Source organism: Brienomyrus brachyistius, chromosome 1 (genome assembly GCF_023856365.1).
Source record: "Brienomyrus brachyistius isolate T26 chromosome 1, BBRACH_0.4, whole genome shotgun sequence".
In the NCBI taxonomy this organism is placed as follows: domain Eukaryota; kingdom Metazoa; phylum Chordata; class Actinopteri; order Osteoglossiformes; family Mormyridae; genus Brienomyrus; species Brienomyrus brachyistius.
In genome coordinates, this window is record NC_064533.1 from 36,184,872 (window position 1) to 36,207,276 (window position 22,405).

The following is a 22,405-nucleotide window of genomic DNA, read 5'->3' on the forward strand; positions in this document are numbered from 1 at the left end:
TATATATTTTATATATCGATATCATGTTTATGAGAACCATTAGCTGGTGCATATTATTATTATCATTATTATTATTATTATTGCATTGTATTAATAATTATGATTGGGAGATTCATAACAAATAAAACTAAAAAATGGGTTAAAATTTCAAGTGATTTCAAATCTCTCTGTGTATAAAGGTAAAGGTTCGAACACAGAAATTAGATATATATTTTAGATTTAACAAAACAATGTCTATTGGCTTAATGGCAGCATTGCTGCTGCCGCTGGGACCCCGGCGTCCTTTCATCACAGGGTACGGCGGCCTCGTCATTTTTATTAGCTCCGCTGATTAGTGGAGCCGGATTTCTGGGCCGGACAGGAAGCGAGACGTAGGGGAAAAGGCTGGAATCCCTGGCAGTCGTAACAGTGCTGGGATCGGGAAGCAGAGTCTCAGCGTGCGGCGTGCGGAGTCACAAAGGCTCGCCGCCGCAACAACTGTGTGCTTATGCGATCGCCGGTACAAGTGGACTTTCCTCAGCATTCATTTTTCCTGTTAAAGCTTTTTGAAATCAGACATCAGGAAAAGAAAAAACGTCCCCAATAAATAGAGCGTCAGTGATTTTCTTACAGTGAGTAGCAAATTATTTATATATATATATATATATATATATATATATATATTTATACATATATATATATATATATATTTATTTTAATCGATGCATCATTTATTCAAAATGATTATTGTAGCTTATACAGAAAGGTGTTTTATCAGTTTAGTTGCTAAAAGATGCTTAATGCGCTGTGATTTTCAATAAATGGGTTTGGGTTTTGGACGTTACATTGAAACAGGAGCGAAAACCTTTGGTGTGGTCGCATGTAATCTGGAGATGTCCGTGTTCATAACGGTGAGCTCGCGAGTGCCCAGTTTATAACGATAGCGCTGGGCAATTTTGACAATTAAATGTGAAATGGCAAACGTGCTGCTGCCAGTAGAATGATGGGAGTGTTTCTGGTTAGTAAAACGACGATATGAACATGCATGGGTGAATTACGGTGTGTCCTTTTCCATGGGATATGCGGGATGTGTGCCATAGGGAGACACAGGAATACGCCGCGGATGTTTGGAGGCCTGTAAAAACTCACCGGTATGAAATAACGGACCACTTATTAAGCAGTATAGCGTATGATCGTCATGTTCCTGCAGATGCTTTTTTTAAATTATGGAAATGTGCATGGGGAAAATGGGCAGTATCAGAAATAGCCATTTTTTGAGTATGGGCGTGTTCCTTATCTCTCGTTTATGATTTTTCTTTTAAATGAAATTGTTTATAAGATTTTAACCCGGTGAAAAAGCAGATACACTATGCTGTTCTTAAAGAGTAAGTCATTTCTATATGCGGTTTTTACATGTTAAGGCGAACAACGGTAGCAGGCAGGTCTCAGGGCGGAGCCAGGTGACGCTGGTCTGCATGTGGGGATCGCATCAGATCAGGGATGATCGGTCTCTGGAGCCTTTCTTATCGCATAGCTGTTGTTTTTGTGTATGTGAGGTGTAGATGTATATCAGCTGCATGGGATTTTCACTGACGTGCGTTTCCAGTCTTCTGTGGCAGGAGGCCCTGGAAGCGCTTTGCAAACATGCTGTAGGCGTTTGTCTCTAATCTGACCATGGTACGACATTGTACGACAGTGTTGGGCGGTAACTAATTGTTAAAAGTAAGGTATTTGATAACTAGTTGTAATCACCAACTGTAATGGGATACATATTTATAACGAGTGCTATTAGATATGTGGTTTGTTTTAATAGAAAGGACTTCTCCATTTTAGGGGTGTTGTAGGGGTGTACATCGTCCATTATAACTGTATTGCCCGTCCATGGGTAAGTAAGGACATACCAAAAAGTTGAATCCCTGCTGATCAACAAACATCGTGAAGTATGCAGTTATTTAAATGCAGCTGTCAGAAGCATCTCCCAAATTACTGACAGCGGTGTCTCTGTAATAGCCCTGGCCACAAGGGAACTGTGTGATGTTGTCTGGGTCCTTGAGCTGCACCTATATAATGCTCTAATTTTGTATTGGGTTCCTGTTTCAGAGTGTAAAAGATTATTGACTTGCACAGCTGAAACATCTAGCTAAAGAGCAACAGGTTGAGTAAAAATCCAATGAAAGTTTCAAAGGACTTGAAAATTTGTAGTAAAAAAACTTAACTGTAAACCTGTTATTGTTATGAGGGAAATGAGGTTTGTAGCCATAGTTAAAATATTAGTGTGTCTTAATAGTTCCTCATTGGTAATGGTAGTCAGGTTCCAAATTTCATTGTTTATTCACCCAAGAGTCAAAGCTGGTTATGATAGGAGGTAGGTAGTCTTAATTACTGAAATTGTATTTGTTAAATGTGCTCTACTGGAGAATAAACATATAACCTTTAGATGCCAAATGGATGATTTTCCGATATTTGCCTTGGAGTTTGAAAGAAATGATGCTAGATTGGCATTATATACATTGGAGACAGACAAAGGCTCTGGTAGTTATGGACAGTGTTGGTGGTTGTTAGCAAGACACTTTGGAGATATAACAGTATAGCCTGTCCTCACTATATTTGATAGCTCGGCCACAGAGCTGAATATTGCTCCTTCATGTTGCGAGGAAATGTCTGCTTCAGGAAGAAGTGTATTTATACAGTTGTGGTGGTAATTTGTGTGTGTGTCGTGGGCTTATCCACGAGCGCTCCTGTGCTCTTTTCAGCGGCCAGGAAGTAGAGAGCAGCTAAAAGTGGGCCCCCCTTCTCTTTGCCTTCTGCCCGCCTCGCCCTCCTCTCACACTGCCAGTTAGCTGGCACCGTGTGGGTAGGCGTGATGCCAACAAGAACTGCGTGCCTCCTACCACTGGTGGCCAGCATCTAATAATGGACAGCCAAGGTGTCCCGGCTGAATTCCCTTCCTAGCATGGCCAGGCTGATTTATAGAGCTGCTGGGGGCTACTGGTCATGCTGAGATGAGATGGTTCACATCTTCACTGTTTGCAGTTGCTCCAGGTCTCCGTCTTCACGCAGGGAGAGCATTCTTAGCGAGCCCCATTTCAAGTATAGGAACTAAGTCTGTTTTTTTTTTTTTGGTCTTTGCATTTATGTAGGTGATGTCATTAAAGAAATACTTTAACCAGGAGCCAGTGGCCCACAGGGCTTTGATGAATGGAGGGAATTGATTCCACGCACCACAAAAACAGTGCCCAAAGGTGCTTGCTGGCCACAAGTTGGGCTCATTTGGAAGGCAGGACTGTTGTTTTCTGCTTTTAGAATGCCAGGCTGTTATGACCCAAGTATCCACCCATTCGTTTCTAGGAACTGTTTAACCACAAGCCTGATAGTTTCCCTTTGATCTGCGATGATCATAAGTTAAAGAGCAACTTTTTGCCCCAACACCCAAACACACAGTCGCACATAAAGATCTATGTAGAGTCATGATTTATTCCATATTATGTATCTTTGAATTGCAAAAAGGAAACTGCTGTAATACAGGGAATTTGGATAAACATGGAAACAACTCTGCGAAGAGAGGGCTGGGGTCACTGGATGAACCTCTCAGCTGCCGCTATGATTAAGGATTAAAAAAATGAAGAATTCCTCAGGAGAGCTTGTCGCTCCCCGTCCTGTGGATCAGGTTCAGGTCACTTTATGGAGTCTTTACTGGCTGAGCACCAGTTGTTCCCCAGCCTGTGCTACCAGAGTGGTGCCTTACTGGTGTCTTGTTACCCAACTGTGTGCCTCATAAAAAGAAATGTCAGTTATCTTCTTTAGTGTGAACGAAAGCCAGCAGTGGTTGAGAAACCGGAGCTGGGCTGCTGGGCTCGAAGTCGTGCACTGGAGTCGGCTGTGTGATCGAGGCTTGTGTGCTAGTTATCTAGACCAGTGTTTCCCAATCCGGTCCTCGGGGACCCACAGACAGTCCAGGCTTTTGGAGTAAAATTGTGGACTGTCTGGCAGGGAGTAAAAACGTGGACTGACTCTGGGCACCCGAGGACCGGATTGAGAAACACTGATCTAGAATCCTGAAGACAGGACGAGGTACCTCCATTCATAAAGATGCTGGATAAATATGTTATCTGGTTAGTTTTATTATCTGGCAGGTCTGCTGAGGGTTTGCTGCACTCGTACCCTAGTTTGGTGGTCAATGGGTTGTGTGACTGAACATACTTCTCACAGCATAGATGGTATTGACTGACGTAGAGACTTCAAGTAAGCGGCCAAGTAGGGTTGAGCCGTATTTTCAAATGATAGCAAAATGTACCATGTGGGACAACTTTACCATGTAAAGCACAACTATAGCATGTATGGTCAAAATACAAAATATCCTCAATATAACGTTTGGCCAAAGCCACCTATCAACTTTACTCTATTCCTGCCCCAACAGACTTTTTTTTTCTATTTGTAGTAATATTTAATTTATTGGCTAGTGGGGACTGAGGTCTATTTTCCGAGAGGCATTTTGAAGGGAGGGGGTAACAAAGTACCATGGGCAGCGAATTGTTACACTTGAAAGTGAAGTAGCCGGTGGAAGCGTGTGTGAGAATTTAGCGTGGACTGAGTGTAACATTCCATTGTTGAGAATTTTGCAGGAAATGTTGATTAGAAAATTGTTTAAAATCATTGCAAAAATGTTCAGTTACGTAGTCCACTAAACCAGTGTTTCTTACACCCCCCCCCCCCCTATTGCAGTCCACGTTTTTGCTTGAAAGATGAAACATGGGGTGACTGTGGCAGTGAGATGAGAGAGAGCTGTACAGCAACTAACTTCATATAAGGCCTGCCATTGTTTTCATTGTTTTCCATAGCATAGCGCAGTGTTTCCTAACCCGGTCATTGGGGACCCCCCTAGACAGACCTCGTTTTTGCTCTCACCCATCTCCCCTTGAACAGCAAAGGTCAAAGGTCATCATTCTCCCTGAAGGGGATTTTTTTGTTGCAGTTCCAGCTGGAATTTGGATCTGGAGTTTGGACATGGAGGCTTGTCTGGTTGCCCCCGCAGCTACCATGTCTTTCTGCTGTTTCTACATCACTTGTTGGTCTGTCTCAGGAATAGGCCTGGGTATCAAACTTTGGTACTTTTGTGGTACCAACCAAAGTGCTCCAACCCTATTGAATATCGAAAAATTCCAATACCCAAATAGTAAATCACAGCATCTACGAAGTATTAAGCATGAAGCATACTAGTGTAAAAATCTAAAGTCACTGGTGATTGGCTGTCTAGCATGTTTCACGAACACGTCATATAGGTCGGGCGGAAAACGTATTCCCAGAGGCAAACTTGTGAACTGGTTTGCATGTGTGTGTTGTTCTTGTTTGTCACCTTGTGTAAAAAAAATATGCCTAAGAAATCAAGTGTGGCTCCACAGGGTTCCTGGCTACTAGCATTTAGCTGCATTTTGCGATCGTTTTTGGAGATGGCTCTAAAGCTTAATCCCCCATATAGTGACTTACCACAACATCATACAGCACGTGAAACACCCAGAAAGAGTGAGAATTGGTGTGGATGTGTATGCATGTGTGCGTGAGCAAGATCATTGGTCCGATTCAGTAACTCGGAGGCTCTTGCAGTGATTAACTTGCTGACTGCTTGACCACAAGCACCGGCGCCAACATGGAAGTTACACATAAGTGTAATTCAATAAGATCGGATACCTTTTGCCTGCGTTTCCAGTTGGTGCCGGCGCTTATTAGCAGGATAACGTTACATTGTTTTTTATCCTGTGGAAAATGAAAGATCGATCTGCTGGCCAGATTTATTTATGATTTATAAACATGTCGTATGTCATATCAATAAAATCAGGACTGTCAAGTCTCATGCATTAACCAGTTCACAGGCTCACACACCACACCTTGTATTTCTCACGCTGAGAAGTAAGGGATAATGTCCACTGAGGTGTCCCACTATATAGAATGAATGGATGATGTGCAGGCGTACTGAGTGCAGTTTTCCGCCGAGTTCATAGCTGTTCCGAGTTAGTTAATAACCACCTACCAGCCAATCAGAAAATAGCATCCGTTGCAACCACGTTATTACATGGATGCGCCCACAGATGCAGTGACAGAGAAAGATGGGATGAAAGCGGTAGGCAGGGCTCTACAGTGTCACACATTGACCGTGAGATACGCTAATAGATGTAATCTCACTTCAAACTTTTGATGAAACTTGACCATGGTAAAATATAACTAAAAGGGTGTGTGATTGCGATCGATTCCCCCCAGTACCAAACCAATAATTAAAAAAAAATGTTTAATGTAGAGATGCACCGATCCAGACCTATTTGACAGATCAGGTATCGACCATGCGTGACAGTTCCATGTCCTATACTTACTCATTTAGTTTTTGGCAGTCTCTGAAAAGATAGCTAATATTTCGTGTTAAGTCTATTTGTACAATCAATTGCACGACGGCTCTTTCCCATTTTACATGTGTTTTTTGCGGCATTCAAATCGAACGCTAACACAACCTCTCAGTCTTTTTTGCTACTCAGTAGGTGTGAGTGCAGTGACTTCCGCCTGCTGTGACGTCATGCGCATACCCTTCGCAGCACGAGGAGCGTTAGATAAGACGTGGCGATCTCGGGAGTATTTTATGCTTTTAACAGAAACCAGTAGCACAACGATTTGCAATCTTTGTAAAATGAAGTTTTGAGTGGTGGGAATAGAGTTTAATGGACAACCCCACTTAACAAATCGCACGCAACTGCGCGAGACAAAATAGCAATGGATGATTTGGAAGTCGCTAACTTGGACTGGTTGGCAAACTCACTGCAGCTTGTGATACAAGAGGGGCTGCCATCGCAACAAAGTATAACTGAGCCGACGCCAATGGGAGAAAAATTGTGTTAAAATTGAAAGCATTCGCCACGTGTATACTTGCTTTGAGGATATTCATATTGAACTGCAAAAACGCTTAAAACAAGACGTACAAACGAGGTGGAAAAGTGCATTATGTTTGTTTGTAGTAGCTTAATTAAATATTTTATCTTTTTTTTCCGTCTGTATTTACTCGCTTAAAAAATTAATATATAAAGTATAACAAAGTAAAAAGAGCTCTTGTATCGGTATCAGCAGTTGTATATCGGAATTGGATCGGAACTGAAAAATGTGGATCGGTCCATCCCCTCTTGTTGAAATTGTTTAAAAAACATATTGGTATAGAAAAAAGTATTGTTTGGGAACCAGTATCAAAATCAAAGTATCGTTCTGGTACTGGTATTGAAAAATTGTAAACGATGCCCAGCCCTACTTGGGAAGGAACTCCGATTACCGATGTCTTAAAGAAGCACTGGCCTTGAAAGGTCATAACCTCAGGCTTCTGGCCTAGCTGTCTAGCACAACAGTACACACCACACCACACCACACCACAGCAAACTAACAACCAAGAGCACCAATGCAAGCTGTCTACTTTGGCCTCCTTTCTGCCCATGTCTGACGTATCATTCAGGTAGAAGTTGGTGGTTCATCATCATAGCCTATGTTGCAATCTGGGACCTTGGAGTCTGGACCTTGATCTCCTGTGTGTTGTGAGAAACCACTGAAGCCAGAGACTGAAAGAGGGATGGTAGCAGAATTAATACAACGGAGTATTTTAGTGAGGAGAGAAACTCTATGGAACTGGTGGCTTGTACAGCGAACACAGTATAGCTGAAATACAGTAGTAAGATCATACATTTAACAGGAAATTCAATGCACAGTCTGCAAGGAATTATTTTTCAGAGTTTGTTGCAAGTGTCTGTGAATTGCAATTGGAAATAGTATATCAGTGCACTGGATATAGGGATTTTACCTTATGAGTGTGACAAAAAGATTTCTACAAATAAATGTGTAAATGCAATCATAATTTGTAACATCATGCCGAACGTAAGGAGTAACCTAACAGCCAACTATTATTATGCCATCCATCGAAGCTCTCCAGCAGATTAAACTCATCGATGACGGCTTGTATTGACTTTAGCAGACTTTCCCTCCTTTGACACCTGCCAGTATCTACCCGAACAACTGAAAAAAGGGAGGCTAGGTTCAGGTAACTTTATTTGTACCCATAGGTAAATTCTGGTTTGTAGTAGAGTCGTCGTCATCCATCTTGACACAATTTTTAAAACACAGACAATTGACACACATAATACCAGCTCAAGGTTTCAGGCCTTAGTAGCAGAATTAAGAGGAAGCAGTATTTGATACAAATTTGGATGAATGAATGACAGAAAAAGGTTTTCTTCTAGTGGATGTTCCGTTTGTGTTGCTGCATTGGGACATTTCACCTTTGAACTGAATGTGTGCTTTGCTTTTTCTACGTTACTGTTTTACCTTCAATTTCACCAGGGAAGCATCAGGATTATTACAGGTGCATATAGATGTATGGAAATAGAGAGGGTGGCTTCCTTTGGATTATCAGTACAGCAATCCCCTTTGTCATAGGTGTATCGTATGGTAAAGAGAGAAATGAAATGTTAGTGTAGTTGATTGGTTAGATGGCTGGCAGGCATGAGGCGCCTCACACATGTTCTGCACTGAAATCCATACCTGCATCTGATCTGCTATAATTGGCAGAAAGTGGAAACATGGGCTGCCTGGGAGACCTTGATGTCCAGTAGTAAAAGGATACCTTTGAACAGAAGCATCCCTTAAAATAATATATCGTGGCAACTGACATCTTAACGTCAGATTTCCCAGTCGTTATTAAGCTCCTGTTTTTCTTCCCAAGAGGCACATTTCTTGTCCATTGCTTGTGCTGCTGACAGGTGTAGAGGATTATGGGAGTGAGTGTTTCACCGTCTTACTGACGCAGCAGAGATCATAACCGTGAGGCGTTCATCTCCCTAGGGGAATATTAAACAATTGGTTCAGGTTGGAGAGACTGTCTAAACAAGGTGGATGGTATATGCCTGTAGGCTGAGATCAATATCCACTGGTTTATGTTGTGGTGTTTATGGTGTCGGTGTCGTTTTCATTGTATCGCAGAGCAATAATGCTTTGTGGAGCTTGAATACACGGTTAAACTCGGGAGGCTTCGTTCTGTGTATTAAATGCACTGCGGTGACATTGCTTCCACTGTTTAAAAATGTATGTCATCATTAAATAAACTGGTGGGGCCTCTCAGTGTTGTTTCGGTCTTCAGGGAAGGTTTATGTGTACAGTCTCCTTTAAAGATTAAACTGTAATTCTGGGGCCTGAGAGAGGCAGAGTTGTTAGAGGTTATTGAACTGGTGGTCTTTGCAGCATGTTATGGGATGTGATGGGTGCCGGTTTAAATCCTCCTCCTCTTCTAGAGCTGTTGATTCTGGTATTTCCTGTTCTATCTGTGTATGTGACCATCCGGTCTTCTCTCCTGCTCCTAAGTACCAAGACATCAGAGAACAACAGCAATATAGATGTGAAAAAGGAGGGCAGGTCTCTGCAGAGTGTGTGAGGTCTCCCCTCAGTTCCCGCAGGTTTTGCTGATACAGCTGTTAGTGAGACAGCTCATTAGCTCAGCTTTTGCATTACAGTGACCCTCTCTGACAGCATGTCTCACCTTGATATCATCAGGATTTAGTCTGAAATTTCAAAAATAGGTCTTGCAATGAATGAAATTCTGTGACAGGTTGTATAAATGAACTTCAATTTCCATTCACTCATGGCCCACACACTACCACTCTCACAGATCATTTGTTCTTTGGAGGTAACCCAGTCGACTGTAGAAGTTAGGTATTCATTGGCAGATGTCCTGTTGGGTCTAGTTCCTGCTCCATGAGAGAACTGCACTAGTCCAGGCTGAAATAGTGTGACTCGGGTTGGATCCCCAGGCAGCGACACATGAACCCCCTTCGTTAGCCATGATCTGTCATTTTTTTTCATTTCGTCCTATTTTGCCTGATTCTCTCGAATGAGGTCGTATGAGGACAGGGTTTCTTTGTTTTTTCAGTCAGGTTTACAGGCATTTGTGAAAGAATGGGCTGTTCGGAAGAGCTGTGATTTGAAGCATGGTATTGTCATAGGATGCCAACTTTGCAATAAGTCAGTTCGTGAAATTTTTTCCTTGCTAGTGTCTCATGGAATGGGCTTCCATGGCCGAACAGCTGCATCGAAGACTCCGCTTTTTTCAGTTCCGATCCAATTCCGATACAACTGCTGATACCGATACAGATTCCGATGGTGAGGTGTAAAGCACGCTGCCACTGCACTCTGGAGCAGAGGATATTCTGTGGAGTGATGGATCACGCTTCTGTCTGGCAGTCTGATGGACGAGTCTGGGTTTGGCCAGGAGAAGATTACCTGCCTGACTGCATTGTGCCAACTGTAAAGTTTGGTGGAGGAGGGATAATGGTATGGGGCTGTTTTTCAGGCGTTGGTTTAGGCCCCTTGGTTCCAGTGAAGGGAACTCTTAATGCTTCAGCATGTCAAGACATTTTGGACAATTCTATGCTTCCAGCTTTGTAGGAACAGTTTGGGGAAGGTCCTTTTCTGTTCAGGCATAACTGTGCCCCAGTGCTCAAAGCAAGGTCCATAAAGACATGGTTGGGTGAGTTTGCTGTGGACGAACTTGACTGGCTGCATAGAGCCCTGACCTCAACCCCACTGAACACCTTTGGGATGAACTAGAATGAAGATTGTGAGCCAGGCCTTCATGTCCAACATCATTGTCTGACCTCACAAATGCACTTCTGGATGAATGGGCAAAATCCCCCAAACAAACACCATGAACTTGTATAAAGCTTTCCCAGAAGAGTGACAAAGGGGGGGGGGGCAACTCCATATTGATGCCTATGGATTTATCATGGGATGGATGTCATGAAAGTTCCTGTAGGTGTATTGGCCAGGTGTCCCAATACTTTTGTCCATATAGTGCATCTTCGGGCCCCTCTTTGTCAATGAGTTCAGGTGTCGCTGAAGCCGTTGCCATCTCTTCAAGTCCTTCCTTTGAACAAAGTGTAAAAAGTACCCCGCCCTACCTGCCCTCCCTGCCGTCGCTCACGGTTGTTTCCCACCACGTCACACATCACTAGTGCAATGTCACCGCTGTCAGTGATGAGATTAAAGAGACAGATTCTTTTTAGCCAGATCAAATATCCCTTCTCACAGGAGTATCCATTTTGTTTCAAAATGCTGGTATTGTACCGTTTTCAAAACTCTATTAGCGCAGTTTTGTTCAGCACTGGTTTATCGTGCAGCCCTAGTACTGAATGGGTTGACAGAGGGTGAATAGCCCCCTTCCATAGGCAGAACTGGGGGGTCAGTTGAGCTGCTCATGTCATCGTGGGAACATTCCTGCCATTGCGTGTGGCCTGATTCCTACCATATGTTTGAGCGCATCTACCCTGACCTGACGTCGTTGGGTCTGCACAGGCAATCGACAGTAGTCTCATAAAATCTAATCCCTGACCCCGATATAGTGATATAGACCACTGCAGTGCCGACATTAGATTAGAGTCGAAGTTTGTGTGAGCGGGAAAGTGGGAAGGTGTCTCAGACCACTGTAACTGTCATCATCTCGAAGTGTGATCTGGGTAAATCTGGGTTGGGGTGCACTCTGGCCCCAGTGGGGTGCGGAGGGACACGACCCATGTGCCCTCACAGCCTCCCCGGGGTGCAGCTGGTTCAGGCCCTTTAAAGGTATCCAGCAGATCAATAGTAACACTTTTCTCCACCCTACATCAGCTGATTGTTCCTATTGATTCTCTGTTCACATTTTTCTGTTTTTTTTCCATATCTATCTTGTCCCGATTCACCATTACGTTTACAGTTATTTTAACTGAGTGTAGCTGTTGCTCAGACTTGATCAATATATGTTGCGAGACCAAAATGTTGCCATATTATTATGCAGCTTGCTGTTGCATAAAGGAATGAGTGATTACCCCCAGTGGCGTTAAAGGCCATGTGCAAATGCCCTTGCATGAGTCATCTACCAATCAGGCATTTACTTCCTGTAGCCCCTGATTGTAAATAGCAAGTGTATGCGTCTGATTTTTTTGTGGTGATGAAATTAGGTTAAAAGAATAACCAGAATTCCATACAGAATGTGAAGGCTTTGAGAGTTGGGTCCTTTGACCCTCTGAGATCTTTTTGATTTGTCCGCATGCCTTCCCAGAGCACTGGGGTCACCGAAGCTGGAAAATGTGCATAAGCTAATGTGGCTTTGGTGTGACACATGTTTAGTGTAGGAATTTACTTGCTTAGCCTGCAGGTTCACAAAAGAAAGACGGTGACATTCATTCTCTCCTCATTTATTCATCCATTATTTCATTACTCGGTAGATGGGAGTAACGTGTTTTTTTTTTTTTTCTTTCTGCTGTTGATCTTAATGTGTTCCAGTTAAGTGGTAGTTGGTTCTTTTGGTTGAAGGTGTTCAGCTATGTGGCCATGTGACCAGTGGGCTGCAGGACCACCATCTGGTCCTTCCGATGGACTCTTACGGTCTGTATGCCCCCTGAGGTGGGACTGGGGGGCTGGTTGTCACTCTCACATTTGCAGTGGCCTCCATCGCTGTAATTTCCCTTTCCACGTGTCCCCCCCTTGCTGTCCCAGCTCCGCCTCTGACCCCCCGCAGGACTCACGGTGAACAGGCCCCCTGAGTCTCGATCACTCACGCTACAGGGCTGGTCTGAGGCCCTGCCAGATGGCTGACTCTTAAATGTGTTTTCGGTCATGCTGTGTAACCTCAAACTTGTTCTGCTCATTAATTCTGGGTGATTACTTGGTCCAGCAAGGCCGAGGAATCTTCTGCATATTAGTTTAGCTTATTGCTGATGCCCCTCTAAAATTTGGCTTAGCTCCAGTGGACTTGTCCCAGATGAGAACCTATAAGACTTTAGAAGACTAGGTCTGAGCAGAAGCTGAGCATTTAAGGTCACCTGGTGCCATGGTGCTAAGTCAGTATAATTGCTCTTCAGCACTTGTATGTTTCCATGAGATGTTCAGTTATTCACTGGATCCCTTCAGACCTACTTAATGAAGTGGTGATATCCTCAGCTGTTGCCCCAGCTCAGTAAATGCATAGTAAACTCTAGCATGACATCAGAACTTTGGGCTCTTGGCTCAGAAGAGGAAATGGAGGAGGATGATGTCATGGGACACTTCTGTGGGCTGGCGACTCTCAGCATAAAATGCAGGAACACCCTGGCTGTGTAGTATATTCCTCGATATGCCATCAAATGTGTCGTCTTTAAATTTGATCAGTTATTGATAGAAAGAAACCTTAAGTTCACATTTTGTCTTTACGCTTCATTGCCTGGGATTTTCAAAGTAGTTACACCTGTCAGCAGTGAAACATTTCCTTTTTTTGTCCGCTTGTGCTATTCTTTAGCAAAGCCTCCTGAGGATTTGTCCCCTTAACCTTGTTTTTCAGCCTGTAGTGAATAATGACTGAATATAACAATGTAGTGTTAGAATAGCCACCAAACCCATGGGCTGTTTTACATTACAATTGGTAGTAAAACAAAGAATGTTGCTCTCTCCATCGCGCCAAGATGAGAAGCGTCACGTGAAGTTTTATCCTGAGTGCCCTCTGATTGGCTCTGAGCTGCAGTCAGGGGGCGGTACCCCTTTGACACCCCCTTTTGAGCACTGTGTTCTGGACCTCCAGGGCCGGGTTGACTCAAACTACCCCACATTCTCACACACTTCTGGCTTTTTCATGGTTCTTCCTTGGTTGTATACTTTGTTCTTACTGCATGCTTACAGAATGACTTGCGAAATTGGTTAGCAAAATATTAATGCTGGGAGAATGAAATGGTGTGCATCTCTCTATATCCTCTCTGCCTCCTGCCAGCACCTCAGTAACGCTTTACTCCAGATGAGTTTACGGCCTGTGAAATTGGCCGCCCTTTAGACTCTAAACTGTATTCCCGTTGAACTCTGGGTACTGGTGACCCATGATAGTGCTGCTGGCTGTTGTACGATCAGAGCTCCCATTGCATGGGGGGATGGGTGGGTAATATTCCTCTGGCATGGCCTTCCATCCGGTCTCCTGTCCGACGTTCCTCCCCTGTTTTTTTGTTCTCCTTGTCTCCCTCTCTCCCGGCAGGAAGCCCTCACCCTCACATGGCCATGGCAGGAATGTTGTCATGCGTGAGGATTCACAGCTGCTGGGTCCCACAAAGGGGCGGCTGACAGCTTTAGTAAGAGATGGACGGAGAGACAGACAGACAGACAGGCATGGCCGGTCGTGGGTCTGCCCGATACGAAGCGGCCGTCACACGACCACCAGAAATGCTGATAGCAGCACTTACAGCAGTAGCTGTGCGGTGAACCTCCCCACCAGTGTCTTTACTGGAACTTCCGCCAGCGGTCATCCGCAGGCTGCTCTGCTGATGGGATTTGTGTATTTTGCTGAAAATATCAAGTGCGTTTCTTCCAAGCAGCAGATGCATGTTCCGCATGATTTCCTCTTAGATGAAGTGCAAGCAGTAAAATACCTTTAAAAAAAAGTGGAAGAGTGATTGCAGAAGTGTGTGTGTGTGTGTGTGTGTGTGTGTGTGTGTGTGTGTGTGTGTGTGTGTGTGTGTGTGTGTGTGTGTGTGTGTGAGAGTGAGCATATTGTGTTCTGCTTCCTAAATGAGGAGGGGACAACATATAAAAAAAGACACAAACAGCCTGAATTCCTTCCATTGTAGCTAACTGTAATTCAGCTGTAGTAACGTGATAAACATGGATACATCTCTTCCTTGCCAACCAAATTATTCATTAGTGGTTCTATAGTAGAAGTGACATGTAGTAATATTACCCTGATATGTATTACATGTGTATTATCATTTCTAGTGTCACAGTGCCCCCCCAATGCACATATCCTCCCAGTAAGCCAGCCCTCTGTTCATTGGTGGTTCTCTCCAGATGCATGCTGGGAATAGCAGCCTGAGGTGAGCTTACCTTGGCACTCCGCTGCTGCCGCTGCCCGTCTTAGGAGCTCAGCGGGCTGCCCGGTGGGGTGTCAGCGTACCGTCTGGCCCCCAGCCGTGCCTGCCTCCGTGTTATTAATGTTGTCGTGCCTGTAATGACGAGGGTGAGCGTGCTGTGCTCTGCAAGCCTGTACTGGGGGGGGGGGGGGGGGGGGTTGGCCTCGGCTGCATGACTCCGTAAACACTGAGTTATGCACCCCCCCATCCTGGTGGTGTGCTGATAGGAATTCTTGAAATGCCAGAAAAAAAGCACATTCTTTGTAAATCTGCCTATCTTAATGGGCTGTTGGCGTGCCAGTGAGCTATGCAATCCTGTTTGCCTGTCCGTGCATCCAAATGTCCATTAAATGGTGGCCGTTACTGGAGCCAGTGAGGATGTTCGTATATTTATTTCTGATTTACTATAGATCAGAAGCATGCTGTGAAATCCCAATATGCCTGAATTGTGTGCGGTGGTACATTAGTTGCCTTATATATGTGTATGACTGATGGCCTCCTACATTATTTCTGTACGGTGGGGTGTCCTAATTTTCCAAAATTAACTGGATGTAGAGCAGCCGGTGTGACTGGGGGTGGAGCATGTGCCCATGCCTGAGCTGCATGTCTCTCGGCCCTGACCATCAGCACACATGGAAGCAGGAATCGGCACGAATGTCTGCACATTCAGGGATCGATTAACGTCGGGGATACGCTCTGAGATGTCGTGAGGCGATTTCGTCACTGTGCGAACATCACTTGGACAAACCTAGATGGTATAGCCTACTGCACACCTAGGCTAAATGGTATAGCCTAACCAATAAAAAGTACAATATAGTAAATACATAAAACAGCACTATAGTTATCATTATCAGGTATTATACAGACACTCCTGCTTACGAATCGCTGTTCGTAACTTGAAATGTTCGTAAGTCGTTATTCAACATCATTTTAAGGGCATACACAAGTACAAAGAACTAGGATGCTGGGAGTACGCACGCTACGCTGCTGAGCGGCGGGAGTAGCGGCCAGAAGTCGTACTAGGCAGAATTGGAGCGCAAATGATGTTGAGGACAGGAAACGGGAGCCCAATGAACGCAATTTGGATTTAGTCCTCTTCGTTCGTATGTCTCAAAGTTCATAAGTAGAGGAGTGTCTGTATACTGTACATAATTGTATGTGCTATACTTTTATATGACTGGCAGGGCAGTAGGTTTTTGTACGTGAGCATTACCTTGAACGTTGTGCTGCCACGTTACAGCGGCTGTACTAGGTGGTAGGAATTTTTCAACTCCATTATTGTTGTATGCGGCCAACGTTGTATGTGCAGTGTGTTGTTGACTGAAACGTTGTTATGCAGACTGAGTGCAGTCATTCACGGTGTGGGGTCTCTGATGTCCTTTACATCATCCAATTAGCTAATGTAGCTGGAATGCACTTAGCAGTCACTCCGCAGGTTCAAAGGTCTGAGGTGCTAATCAGATAGGGGGGCTGGGGGCAAAAGCTATCCCTTTGTGTCATCCTCTGCTTTGATTAATTTATTTGTAATCTTGTGAATAAGGCTGGCATGCCCCAGGAGCGTCTGGGGTGTCTTCATCATGGGGGAGGCGTGGGGGGATGGTCCACAGCTGCCTGAAGGGGGGGGGGCTAGCTGGTGATATGTGGTATTATTAGAGATGCAGTGTTGTTGACATATGGACAGTTTGTTTCCGTGCTCAGCTTTCCGTACTTTTAACGTGACACTAATCAGCAGCTGATGGAACCCAGAGACAAAGTTTATTTATCTGTTTGGCAATATGTCCAGGAATGAGTGCAGTTACGTTGAGATTCCTTGGTTTTCGGTATAAGCCGCCTTGCACAGGATCCTGAGAGACTCCCAGATACGGGCCAGAGTGCAGGGTCAGCTATTTGCCTGGATACCGTCGGGTAGTTTTTGGGCTGAACGGCCCCGTACAGTGATGTGCTCACGCCAGCCACTGGATTTCAGCACTGGCACAGATTTCGCACCCCACAGATCCACGCGGCGCCCGAGTCTGCGTGCCGAGGGAGCAGCTGTGATGGAGACAAATGTGGCAGCTTGGGGGGGGGGGGGACACGTGGGAGGCCTGTGTGAGAGAGGCACATCGCAAACGTTCATTCACACGCCCTGATTATCAGCATGACCCTCCCCACTGTGGTAACTAAGGACGGGCTGGTGAAGGGGAGCAGCCCGCCCTCAGCCATGCGAAAGCCTCCCACATCCTGCAGCGAGGTTCTGAGGTGCTGTCAGATAAGTGCCATGCTAACAGCCGGCCTCTGCTCTCACTGGTCGCTGTTGGGCAGATGTCCTTTCCAGGGTTGCTCAGTGTTTTGCCTCAGAATGGTTTTGCCTGGGCTGAGGGGGCGGGGGTGGGGGGAGGATTATGAACACCAGGTGGAATTGTGGGACTTGATAAGCATGTTTCTTACACCTTGAGCCAGAAAGCAGCCCGACACTCAGCGAAGGCTCATACAGAGGCTCTCTTAGTCTGCGTTCCTTGGGCAGTGATGATACTGCTGCTCTCCTTCAGGTTCTCTTTGCCAGCATCGCAGAATTCTGGGAGCCTGAGTATCGATTTTCAGCATTTGCCATCAATTTTACTGCAGATTAGGTTCAGGATCCTCAGCAGTTGTGTTTTTTTTTATTTTAATTTTCCTGTTTTTGCCCTTTTTTCCAGGGACTGCATATATCTGAGCTGAACACCTGGCGTTTAAATTTTGAACAAAGAGGAGAACCACACAGCATAAGGTAATTATGGCTAAGATCTTTGTCCCTGTGGGATCATATGCTGAGTGCATTCTTACAGACATGATTGCAGATCCTTACAGAATGCTTGCAGAAGTGACCGTCATAAAAAGATAGAGCCCAGTTTTGGGGGGCTGCTCTTTAAACTTGTCAAAACTGCAGCCTGTTTAGATACTGCAAGCAACTGCAGCCTTGCCTCCTGTCATCATATCTCATCTCAGCCTTAACTGAGGTTCTGCTTTGGTTTCTTATGCTGTTCTGTGTCTGTGTCTGTTTTGCGGTAATTCCACTCGGTTCCACATCCTGCTGTGTTAAATCTGCCTTATCGTGAGGAAGAATGGACCAGTTTCACTATCGGTTAAGTCCTACAGAATGTAAATCATGAAGTGAATGCGAGAAAGCAGAATGTGTTTCTAGAATCTTGTCAGGACCATCTGGATTGCATAATGTTTAAGTAAGAACATGTGACGCTTCATGGATGTCTGACAGGTGGTTTGATTTGTAAACATGGTGCTCTGGACTGTCCTGGGCCCAGTGTCACGAAGTAGGGTTTCTTGTCATCTCGCTATTTGTCAGGGGGGGGGGGGTGCAGTTCCTAGCCCTAAACCACCAGACATATTAGTTTCACAAGGTCTGTAGTCCCTGAGGGTCTTCACTGACTGACACTGTTCTTCAAGACCAGTGACTAGACCAGCCCGGTTTCCCTGAATAAGATCAGTAGGGTTATGATGTGCTTTGGGAGACTGTCTAAACCAAGGTACTTGGTTTAATAATTATTGATTCTGATTGGCCAGAGGCTTCACACCTTGTTCCCACAGAAAAAGGAGGCTGGAAAATCAGCAGTGTTCGATCCTTGAGGACCGTGATTTGAATAGTCTTGGTCTAGACTAAGACCCCTTTTAGCAGATTGATATCAGCTGTTCGCCTGTATGGTGGGTTAGTTTCTTGGTAGAGGCCTTTCTAGCCAGTTTAAATATGTATTGCATTATGGGAAATTTATATAGATTTATTGATGAAGAAATAACACAGTTGGGTGTCTTTTGATTAAAGATTATTTCACATTGAATCAGACTACACAACGTCCTCATTGCTAAGGAAGCTTTTGCAGGTTTTAATCTCATTTGTGATATTGCCTGATCTTGTGTGATTTAGAATTTCCACTACTGACCTTTGAGCTGTCTGGCTCTGACGTTTAGCTTTTCAAAGTTCTTATGTTTAATGGAGAACTGGGCCTTTTTCTGTTTTCCTGTAGAACTGCCTGGCTGTAGAGGCTATGGGGCAGTGGAGTGGGCAGCACATGGCTCATGTGGTATTTTACAATTTCACATTGACTGTAGGTTATATGCTTGTTTATAGGCGTTTGGGTGTTTGTGTCGTGTCACCTGTGTCTGGTCATAGCAGACCATACCAGATGTTCTCTTTTGTCTTTACTGGTGCTATACAAAGAGCAATACGAAGAACGCGTCAGTTTAAAGTCCCGCACATTTATTAAACATAACTCTATGCCGAGTTTATACAGGTCACTAATATTTTAGGCACACTTTTAATCCACTTGCTAAATTGTGGGCGTAAGTAAACGTCCGTATGGTACCGAAACGGCTGGTTCTGGACCAATATTTTGCCCATCATCCAAAACCCTGGTGATTATTGCGTCTGCATGCTTAGGGTAATGGGTAAACAGCTAGTGTTCTCTCTTGCTGCTAACTACCTACCCAGTTTCTCACTGTATAGGCCTCAGCCCCAGTTTAGACATCTCACTGCTGGCCTCCAGTTGTGGTGGTGCAGTGACACTGGCGCCGCCCCCTCCATCTGTCTGTGTGTGTGTCCCTTCTGCTGTCCTGGGCTCGGGGTCTCCCATGTGACTGACAAGGGGCACATGTGTTAATCCTCAGAGTGGGCTCTTCTTTCAGGGCAGGCTGTCTGCTTTTGTCTGCTGTCCCTTAAGCAGACTGTATCCTGTTATTTATGTTTAAAAGACCTAGGGTTAAGAACTGAGTGGATAATGCAAGAAAATTACTACAGTCTTCTCATTTAATAGTACTTCTTACCATTGTAAGTGTTTTTTTAAGCGTTTGTTGTAGTATCACCCTTGTCAGACTCTCTCTTGCGCTATTTTGTGTCTGGGTCTGTTTCGCAATAATTCCACTCAGTTCCACATCCTGCTATGTTAAGGCAGATTTATGGTTGATTTATGTGTTTGTGGATATCGATGTGCGTTTTTTTTTTTATGCGATTTTCCTACCTATTGTAGGAAGCACAGCCCTCACTGAGGCAGTCTGGAGAGGGACTGCGTAATATTGTATTTGTTACATATAAGACAAGCTTATTTATGAGAGCAACAGGTAATTCGGCTGCGTAGTGAACATTTTCATAATTTGCTTTGTTCCTAAATAGCTGCGTTCTGCCACATTAATTGGTGTCTAAGTGATGTGCTTAGTATTGACGGTTGTAAAACTGTGGGGCTTAAATTAGAGACAGGGTTGCTGACTGTTATCCTGGGCTAATTAGATGATTATTCTGGTAAGTAACTGCAGTGTTGCTTGTGGTAATGCTGGGTGATGCCATTTCCTAGATTGCTGTCTCCCAATCCGGTCCTGAGGGACCCACCAAGGGAGGGAGCAAAAATGTGGCCTGTCTGACAGGGAGCTGGGAGGGAGCAAAAATGTGGCCTGTCTGACAGGGAGCTGGGAGGGAGCAAAAATGTGGCCTGTCTGGTAGGGAGCTGGGAGGGAGCAAAAACATGGACTGACTGGGTCCCCGAGGAGCAGATTGGGAAACACTGTCCTAGATGGACAAATCACCCCACAGTTCCTCCTCAGCTGTGGCAGTTTGAGCCAATAGAAGGTGTCATTCCACCCCCTGCCACCCCAATTCCAAGCTTTGGACTAATGAGTGTCTTGATTCCTGTTTTGACCCCTCACCCCCGTGTTCCATGTTCACGCGCTGGAGTGTTCAGGCAGGCCGCACCCTGTGGACTTTGTATTTGCAGCTGTCAGGTTTGTGCTGCCCAGATGCACGTTTGCTGCGTACTGGTGACTCATGTCTTCTGGGACCTGCACTACACACCGCACCCTGTTGACTTTTGGTTTTATTTTTGAACGTCTTAGAGAGTGAGTGTTTACCTAAGGAGGAGACGTGGTCAAGTCTACAGACGGAAGACGTGTACGGTGAAACACCTTCTCGGCCTTGAAAATGGCAGCATGGCTCTGAGTGGAGGGGGGGCTGCTGGTGATTTAGAATTGCAGAAATGACTCTTTGAAAATATAATTCTGGGAGTCTGGATATCAGGAAGTTTTGACCCCCTATTGTATCTGTGCTCCTGTTCTTCTGATGTGGTGCCATTTGTGACTCGGCGTCACCAGTCTGGCCAGTTTGGGAGCGGAGCTTCCTGTGGGAGAGATGGGCAGCAGTTCCTGGCCACTTTCTGCTTTTTTCTGCAGCCTTCTCTGTGACTTTGTTCTTACTGCCCAGAGCAACCTTTTGCCGTCGTCTTCGATGCACGTCCTAGAATTGACTTTAGATCCATTACATTTTAACAGCTGCTTTGCCTAATACGGTAGTTAATATGTATTACTTATGACTCAGAAGTGAGGTAGACATGCTGTATGGACCGGACACAGGAGGTGTGTTCGTGGATATCGATGTGCGTTTTTTTATGCGATATCAGAGGAAGTGTTTTCCTAGCTATTGTAGGAAGCTCACTGAGGCAGTCTGGAGAGGGAGTCTGTTGCCATAGAGACTGCTCCACCAGTCAGAGTGTGAGGGCTGTGTCACTTTGTACACCGTGTCGCCCCAGGCCTTGGCTGCTTAGGGGTCAGTCGAGGGAAGGGGACACAGAGGAGAGCATTGAAAAGGCTTGGGTGGGGTAGTTCTGGTCACAGCTGCATGAAAGGAGTGGCTTTTTAGGGTGCGAGGGGTGGGGGTCTGTGCTGCCAAAATAGCCCGTGCATGAGTCTGTGTTTTAAGGGCTTTGTGTATGGAAAAGGGTGTTGCAGATTGAAGTACGATTATGCATTTATTAGCTTGATGGTTATGTTTCCATGTTGCGTTTATTCTTGACTGTCGTAAATGTGAGCCCATTTTTTTCAGGTCAGAATTAACAGACTGGCCAAGCTCTGTAGGTAATATCGCTATGGAAAGATCTGGGTAAGGCACGCAGAGTGCAGATCTAGCAAGCCAACACTACAGTGGAGTCCAGAAGACACAGATGGAGGGATGTGGAAAGCCTATGGGTTTCGAAGGCTCACATGGGGAATGTATGAATGATTTCAGTAGGACAGCACAGATGTAGGGGAATTCCAGCTGATAAAGCAGAACAAATGGCCCCAGAGTTGGAGAAGCATCTCGGCATGCATGCTGGCTTCTGCCGCTGTCATTAATCCTCACCAAGTGGTAGCAAGTACTGGGCTCGCGGCTTCGAATTGCATGTGCGGCTCTTTTTGGTTAATGGCGCTTACCAGATGCGTGTTCATCGCAAAGGCAGCTAAGCCACTTAGACACGTCAGGGAAAATGTGTCCCTTTGGCTTGTGGTGTATGATGCAGTGATTCCTTTGTAATTATTGTTCCCACGTTCGCATGTTACATGGCATCAGTCCATTACTGTCTGTTCTGGGAATGATGTGAGTTCTGTGAAATGCTCTTTGTTTCTGTACTCCTAAGTCAGTCTCAGGCGATTGGGACGCGCGTCTCCCCTTAAGCTAAGAAGAATGGGTGGAGATGGTCGAATGTAGTCCTGTCCATTCTCATCCTGGAGGGGTGAGTCTTAGAGCCTGGCATAAA

The 22,405-nt window shown here is 45.0% G+C and overlaps 1 protein-coding gene across 1 annotated transcript in view; it reads left to right on the top strand.

Annotated features, from left to right (window-relative positions):
• Positions 1–364: 364 nt before the first annotated feature.
• LOC125745019 (ras-associated and pleckstrin homology domains-containing protein 1-like) overlaps positions 365–22,405 on the top strand; it is a 51,231-nt gene continuing 29,190 nt past the window's right edge. Inside the window, 2 exon segments of the mRNA XM_049017402.1 lie at positions 365–611; positions 17,558–17,628. The gene's annotated coding sequence lies outside the window, so the exon portion shown is untranslated.